We start from the raw sequence: 8,471 nt of genomic DNA, 5'->3' as shown, positions 1-8,471 counted from the left end.
ATTATGTTCAGACCCTGAAGGCTGAGCTTGGAGTGACTTAGTGATTGGATCAAAATTATATATATGCCAGGTAGATGAGCATGTGTAAAGTACTTTTTTGAAACAGGTTCTTAATAAAGATCATTACTTTCTGCACCGAGCTGGGAGACTCTTTGCTCCCTCAACTCTTTTCAATGATCTTGTGTTCTCATGTCACATTGGTGCCTGAAGACAGTGTGAGAGACATCCCTTCAGAATGTCTCTGGTGAGACAACTGGTGAGGTTGCTTTGACTGACGTGAAACAACTCTCCAACTTTCACCTGGGGGTGAATGTATTGCCCTGAGGTGTATTTGTCTTCTCTGGCCTGTGAATATAGGAGATTAAAATGGTGATTGAATTTGCTCTTTGACATGGAAATACAGAGCACTTCCAGTAAACTTGTGGAGTAGTGTTTGTTCACACTTTTGCTTTTCCCAAGCATTGGCAAAATCTCAGCTCTAAATCTGACTTGAGCAAATATAAAGCAAAAAAAACCCACGCTGCCTTTTCTAGATTTGCAGGGAAACAGGAGGAAGAGACAGACTACTTGTCATTATTACAACCTTCCCTACCTGTTGTCTCTACCCTGTATCTAAAGAGATTTCAAGGTAAAACAGTTACACATACAGTGACTCACTGGTGTACAATTTTACTGTTTTCTTTTCCTTTAATTTTGAGGGAAGCTTAATCGATCATGTTGTACTGAAAATCCTCTGAAAGCAAGGCTATTTCAAAAAGATATTGAAGTCCACAAGTATGTCAGTTGGTTATTTAGAGAAAACTGTGCTGTATTTTGTACATACTAAGTGCCTTGATAGCTGAGCATAAAGTTATTCAAGTAATCATTTTGAGGATTACAAAGAAAATACCTAGCAAAAATTTTCTATTCCTCCCTAGAGCTGAAATAGCTGCCCTTTATTTTGAAACAAGTATAAATCTGACAAGCAGCTATCCAAAAATCCAAACTGAGCAATAGTAAACAGTCAGACTTAGAGCAAATAGATGTTAAATACCATATAATTTATTTCCTCTGTTCCTGAGGTTCCTCTCTTTCAGAGCAGTTTTGTAAGGAATGGTATTTTTCTGTTATGTGATTCCCATGTAATTTGACATACAGTTTTCCATTAAGTACCAGCTATCAAAGTAACCCTGTACTTGAATAGATGTTCTGAGGGAACAGTTATGCTTTACTGAGCTATCCTAGACATACTAAAAAGAATTTTTTGTTTGTTTGTTTGCTTGCTTTTGAATATGTTCCTTAGGAATATATTTGAAATAAGATGTTTATTTAAAACAGTTGAGACCAAAAGGATGATTTGGAAGGACTTCCACTGTTTTTTCCTAACCCCTTTTTTGTCTCTTCCCTCTGTTGACCATTGTCAGCCGTGTGAGCCCTGCCAATATGGGGAGGTTGTTCTACTGAAAGAAGACTACCACAGTTAAGAAAGTTTTCAGACAGGCTGTCTCTAGTTTATTATTATCTACTTTCTAAGTGATGGTGTGTTTTCTCTCTCCTTTCCCTGAATTCTGCTGCTTGGAGCAACAACAGATACTTTGGGGTGCATCTTATAATATGCTATGGTAGTCAGTGCTCATCTGCAGTTGGGCAGCAGCAGGGTGTGAACTCCAGGTTTAGATGAAGTGACTAACTGGACCATGCTGCATTTGTCAAGAAACAGATAATTTAGGTACTATGGCAACTTTATTGTTTTATTATGTTTGCAATACTAGGTTTCAGATATTTTCAGGGTTATATGGCAGCTCAGCAAGGTTCCAAGGATCTGAATTTTTAGGTTAGAGTAGCAATCCCTTAGTACATCTGCATTGCTATGAATCCTAGCCCCATGTGCAGCTTCCAGGAGGGCCTAAAGTCTCTTTCAAATCCCTTTTAAACGTATCTGTCTGCATCACCAAGTTCCTAAATATGTTTTATGGTTTTGTTCTTTTAGCACAGTTCCATTCTTGTTTCAGTGGGCGACAGATGATTAAATCCCTTAGGTTTCTTGGAAAATCCAATTTAGGAAGTGCTACAAAATTCAATGGGCTAAGTTGAGCTTTGAAGTAAAATCTGTTACTAGTGAATTGCAGTTAAGGGTGTCTGAGATCTTCATGCATGTCTAGCTAAGTTAACTTCATTGCAAACTGCATCATCTCCAGAATTTTGCTGACAGAAGGTTGTATCTGTGGTTTTAAAAAATATGCAGAATTACTTAATTGCTGCATACTTTCTCATCTGCATATCTTAGATTCTAAAACAGTAAAAATCAGGTGTGCTAGGCAAGAATCGCAATGCAGTAAGTGATCTTCAAAAAGAATGAGGAACATTTCCAGAGCTGTGAAAAAGGCTATTTAATACTGTAACACTGATAAATGTTTATGTTTTACAGTGTGCCTAGAAAACTGAAACTGAATGTTGCATAAACATCTTCAGATTTGGAGACCATAAAGTCTTCAGCATCTTTGTACTACAGTGGTTTATTTGGTGTATTTTCATCTCAAGATTATATATATAGTAAAATCAATTTTCTCTTTAAATACACTCTATTTGTATTGTATTGTGCAAGGAATTCTCTGGAGAAATGGTGTAAATTTTATTTATATGTATTATTTTCCATTGTGCTGTAAGACTATTTTTGAAAGGTCAAACCTCATAAACTGCAGTATAACTTTTCTCAGTGATTAGATGCAATCTTTTAGATTCAGTACTATTTATTTGTAATTACTCATTTTCAGATGAGACTGATGAATAACGTTCCAGGGTTGACAATTTGTTGAAAAACTGCACTTTTTGAACCTGATGTTCCCACCTTTCATTGTTTATCAGTAATGGAATTATCATTAACAAAGCTTATTTGAAGGCACCCATCCCCTTCCTTTATTCTCAAGATATTTGAAGGCAAATAGTTCTTACAATAGAAGATTGCACCCAAATATGAGATTTTTAATCTTATGGAAAGACAAAAAGGAGAAGTAGGATGCTCACAAATTGTCTATGTGGCAGAAAAACTCCTTGGAAAGATAGGAAAAACCTAGGAGACAAGTTATTTTGAAAGGCACTACTTCAGCATATAGCCCTTTGGCAGAACAGGTCTCAACAGGCACAACTAAATGAGAATTTTTTTCTTATGAAGGCAAATGGTCAAAACCAGGCATTCCACCTTAACACATTTGTGAAAGCCTTTTCACAAGACTTCAGGGAGTTAAAGTACACAGGAAATTCGAATGGACTATTATATGTAATAAAAGCATGTAATGCAGCATAAAATCAAAGAATAATGTAGGTCAAAAGGGACCTTCAGAGGCCTTTAGCCCAAACCTCTGCTCAAAGCAGGCCCATTTTAATCAAGTCGATCAGTCTTGTCCTGTCAAGCTTTGAGTATCTCAATGGATGGAGTTTTCACAGTGTCTCTAGGCAACTTCGGCCATTTTTCAACCATTCTTGTGGTGAAAGATTCTCCCTTAGATTGAGTCAGAATTTCCTGTCTTCCAACTTGTGCCCATTGCCTCCCTTCTTTCCACTGCATACCTCTGAGAAGAGTCTGGATCCTTCTTCACAACATACTCCTGTTGTAGAGAGCAATAAGCTCTACCCTGAGCCTCTCCAAGCTGAACAAATTCAGGTTTGTGTCTTTCTTTGTACGTCATGAGATCTGGTGCCCACTTGTCTTGGTGGTCATCTGCTGCATGTGCTCCAGCATGTCAGTGTCTTTCACATACTGAAAAGTACAAAAAGCTTAGAAAATATATGTCTGCCGAGATTATGGATTGACATTTTGGGAGAATTAGTTAGGTTTATACTTAATGTAGGTTATACATTCTTAGCCTGAAGTGCAAAAGTTATTTATCTGTAACTATGGTTTTGATTGGCATGTCCATAATTAAACATTTAAAAATGTTTATTAGTGAGCATATACGACAACAGTTGATATGATCAGCAAGGTGACAAAAAGTCATGTCATACCATTTCAATTTCCCTTTAAGAAGAGCTAGCTGAGTGGCATATAGAGGTCTTCCACGTAAATCTAACCATATCCCTGGTTTTAAAGTGTTCCAAGCAGTGGAGCATGCAAGCTACTAATGCAAAATCTTAAGACAGAAAAAGAAGACACTAAGGAGTTATTCTAAGTTAGCATAGCTTGTTTTCTTTGAAACAACTTCTGTTTATGAAAAATTAATAATATGAGAGCATAGCAGCCCAGCATGCTAGGAGCTAATTTAACTGATGACTGCAACTCAGTTCCTGACATGCTGGTTTGCAGGGTATGAAAACTGCGGTTAGCTCTGATTTTGCAGTTGATGACATACATCAAGTGAGGCAGGAGAATTTTATCTCATATTTTACAAAAATAAAAATGATGGAAGAAAGAGTGACAGCTCTTTGCTGATCCTATGCTTAAAGCTGTTAAAGTTCTTGGCACTTCGCTCTTATGAGACTGTAATCATAAGATGTTGTTGCATACTATTAGTGGCAGTGGCCATTAAATATGCACCAGAAAGACAAATAACATAAACAGGGCATTTGAAACTATTTCAGCACATTGCAAGTTCATAGCTAGGAAAAAGATTGAGATTGAACTGGCAGTGAAATGAAAGATTGAGCTCTCTCCGACTGAAACGTGCAGGGCTGAGGACAGAGAGGTTAGCTGATAATCACAGAAGACAAGGCTGAGAGTCACCTCAAGAGGTCATTGGCTTTAACTCGCTCCTCCAAGGCAGGGTCAAATCCACACAAAACGTCTCTTATCTATTTTGTTCTTAAAAATTACCAGTAGTGGGAGATTCAAGAACCCCTAAGTTGATTTTTACTTTTAGAATTTTTTTCAACTACCATCTAAAATGAAAGTTCCTTAATACAGTTTAACTTGATTACTTCTTGTCCTATCTTGAGTGAATGCAGAGAACATAGGATGTCTTTTTTATTATGGAAGCTTTTAGCACATATTGGGTACAGTTATCATGTCTCCCCAGTCTTCAAATAAATCTCCTTTTATAACCCACACATCTTTTTCTATAGACCTGCTATTTCGTGGCTAAGTGCTTGTATTTGCACAGCTGATGATTCTTACCTAATAACAATTTTCTCTTCCCATTACAGAATTACATCCTACATAATTCAGGGTATTGCTTCAATTAGTCAAGAGCATTTTTTTAAATCACATCCTTCCTGGCAGCACTGAAAGCACTTTGTGCACCTTTCTCCTACCTCCTGTATTCATATTGCCTTCAAATTCAAGAAAGGTCCCTCATTATCTAGCTCATTAATGAAAGCATTGAGAAGTACGGAATGCAGGACAGACACTTGGCTGATTTCATTCAACACATTTTTTTTAGTTTGTTCTATTTTTACTGTGAATCTTTGCTAGCTACTCTGGTGATAAGTTTTCTACAAGAAACTGTTTAATCTACAGTGGTTTAGCCAATGTGTTTCTCAGAATATCACAAGACTGTCAAAAGCCTTGCTATACTGAAGAGGCATAGTGTCAAGATACTTTTTATTTATAAGGCCTGTTAAGATGCTGTAGAAAAAACCTTATCTTGACTCTCATTCCTGTATTATCTTCTAGTTGCTCACAGATAGTTGTTTGGAATATGTATTCCAGGATCCTTCTGGATGCTGAAGGGCAAGAGAAAAAGAAAAGGTTTCTACTCTTTTCACTTCCTCTCAGCATCTCATTTTGTGCTGTGATCATCAAAGAAGGAGTTTATAGTTAGTTATTTTTTATTTCAATTTTTTATATTAGAAAAAAATTATTTAGAAATCTATTCCCAATGTCTACTTTAAGTACTGAATTATTAGTTCAGTTAAGCACGCTTGTTTTTTGGTGAGACGCTGTGCTATTGGGACTGTTCTGTCTATCCCATGACTTCTTCTAGAATCTTCCCAGGTAAAGCATCTGAAATATGGTGCGATAGAGCCAGATAGAACTTGGAGTGGCTCACTACAAAGAGTGCAATTGTAGTGTGGACTTCTGGCTCTGTTTTACAAGGTAATTTTTGGCTGTACTTTCTTTTTGTAAAGCAAAGACCATGGAAATAAAGACAAAAGACTGAACTTATAGGTTTCTGAATTTTTTTCATGTAGTGACTTCAGACTTTTACATTATTTAGGTACTATAATCCAGTTCTTCAGCACTTTCAAAAATAGGTGTCTGTATTTTTTGAACACTCTTAAGGGTTTAAACAAATGTATTCCCATTTCATTTGTTTTAGGGAAGAAATTCAAATAATGTGCATTGAAGTGGGAAATGTATTTACACTATTTCTAACTGAACTTCTGCAGTATGCGCTATTGAACCCCAGACATCGTAGCTGTAGACGTGTCTAGATATCTAGATACTATGAGCAAAGCGAGCTCAAAATGGGAGTCATTCTCTTAGAAAAGAGAGAAAAACACAGAGCTCTTGTTAGAAAGCTGTTTCCTATTTATTATTTAAGAGGTATTCAGGCCACACTGAATTTTTAACTGGACTAAGCTGTAACCATTGAAACAAAACCGGACATAGGAGAATGTGCATGACTTTTGTATATTGTATCTATTTAATCAGTTCTTAGTTGGAAAGCTTTTGAATAGATTTCAGATTGTGGTCTTCCTTTTGTCTGTCTTCAGAACTTGGCCTTTAACAACAAATAACTAATTGTTTAATCAGTTGTTTCATTCTGTGTGTCTTAGGAAATCTCCCTGAAATAATTACCTCATGTAGTCAAAGATTTAATGAATCCTTGATAGGAAGAAAGCAAATATGATTTGAATTGAGCCATAGGCATGAAGTAAAACTGTTGTTATTGCGCTTGTTCTAAAAAATAATCTAAGTAATCTAAAAATAATCACCTTTTCAAGCAAGGAATTAAATAATTTCCTCTTCATTATTTATTTTATCGACTGTTTTTCTCAGTAATCTGCCTACTTTCACTGCTAGAGGACTGACCAGGAAGCTGCTGGAAACATACATAATGGTTCCATCAGAGCCAATACAAAGTTAGTAGAAATGGGACAATTTAACTGCAGAAGACTCTATCTTCATAATCTTTTTCTTTCTACAAGCTGTCTCCTGTCTTGAATCCAGATTAAAATACTTACTTGAGATAGTTTGTAAGTGTGTGATTGTGCATATTTTGAATTAAAACCTTTTCTGTATTTACTCTGAATGCTAATGGTGAATTAAAACAGAATGGCTTGCTGTTCACTCAAACTACAAGGGGGCAACAGTGCATTCTCTTCAGATGATTTATCTGAATTGCTCTAATGCCTGTTCAAATGTTATTGTAATTTAAGATTTCTCAAATTCAAATGAAACCAGTGGATACTCTGTTAGAGTCACTATCAGTAAATTTTATTTCCTTCAACAGTCTCCTCTATTCGTATCTGCATTTTTTCCCTTACTCCACTGCAGATTCCTACTTACTGGGTCATGGATCTGAAGAGAAGCAGAATTTGCTGTCTTTTACATTGCCCAGATCTTGTACTATATTCAACTTTTAAATTTTTTAAAATAATTTTTTATAGCAGTCTCATTCTGTTTGACTTTGATTTATCTTAGGGAATGGGGGAATTGTGAGTCTTAAAAAAGTAAAAAGCTTATAAACAGACATAAATATTATACAGAAAATCAATGAGGATATAATTTCTCCTCTTTTTTTCCTTTTTCTTTGTTTTTCTCTCTTGTCCTTTTTAGCTCAGTAGAGACAAAGTTACCACGTTTCCTCTCTTGCTCCCTTTAGCCTTCAGCCATCACGACTCCTGCAGCCCACCTGAGGATATTCTGGGTCTCTCACAGTACATAGGGAAGAAGGAGACTGGTGACGGCTCCAAACTTTAAATGAATGCTTGCTATTCCTTCTAGGATGATATGTCTTTTCATTGCACCTTATTCTGGTGTACGCTTATTCTTTAAAAGATTTCAATCTGTTATTTCATGGCTGGTTTAGCTATTTTGGAAAGAAAATAGAAGAGAAAGGTACGGGATAAAGATGGTTATGTTGGAGGCTCACCAGCTGTAAAAGGGCTATTATAGTTGGGTGACTAGTAGAATAACTGCTATAAATTTTCCTACTAAATAACTTTGTCTCAGTATGAATTTGTAGAACAGAGGAAGAACCAATAAATTCACCTACTTGTAAAAAGTAAGTCTTTATGCCTTTTAGTGTAATAACTTTGATATACTAATATGTTGGTACAAGATTATGCACTCATTCCATATTTTTGCTGTGATATGTTGTTGATTCAGGTAAAGATATGTATTGGTTTTGTGTGGCAAGGTTTTGGTAGCAGGGGGGGGTTACAGGGGTAGCTTCTGTAAGAAGCTGCTGGAAGCTTCCCCTGTGTTCGAGAGAGAGCCAATACCAGCCGGCTTTAAGATGGACCCGCTGCCGGCCAAGGCCAAGCCAATCAGAAATAGTGGTAACGCCTCTGTGACAACATTTTTAAGAAGGAAAAAAAGTTGGGATGGGGAG

The 8,471-nt window shown here is 36.4% G+C and overlaps 1 long non-coding RNA gene across 1 annotated transcript; it reads left to right on the top strand.

The window, feature by feature from the left end:
• The first annotated feature begins 3,277 nt into the window (after window positions 1–3,277).
• On the top strand, window positions 3,278–7,166 carry LOC138685591 (uncharacterized). Its single transcript, XR_011324887.1, has 2 exons — window positions 3,278–3,640; window positions 6,914–7,166. It is a non-coding gene; the product is annotated as an uncharacterized lncRNA (long non-coding RNA).
• Window positions 7,167–8,471: the final 1,305 nt, after the last annotated feature.

Source organism: Haliaeetus albicilla, chromosome 6 (assembly GCF_947461875.1).
Source record: "Haliaeetus albicilla chromosome 6, bHalAlb1.1, whole genome shotgun sequence".
NCBI lineage: Eukaryota > Metazoa > Chordata > Aves > Accipitriformes > Accipitridae > Haliaeetus > Haliaeetus albicilla.
Note: the sequence above shows the minus strand (reverse complement) of the source record. Positions and strands in the feature narration are given on the sequence as shown.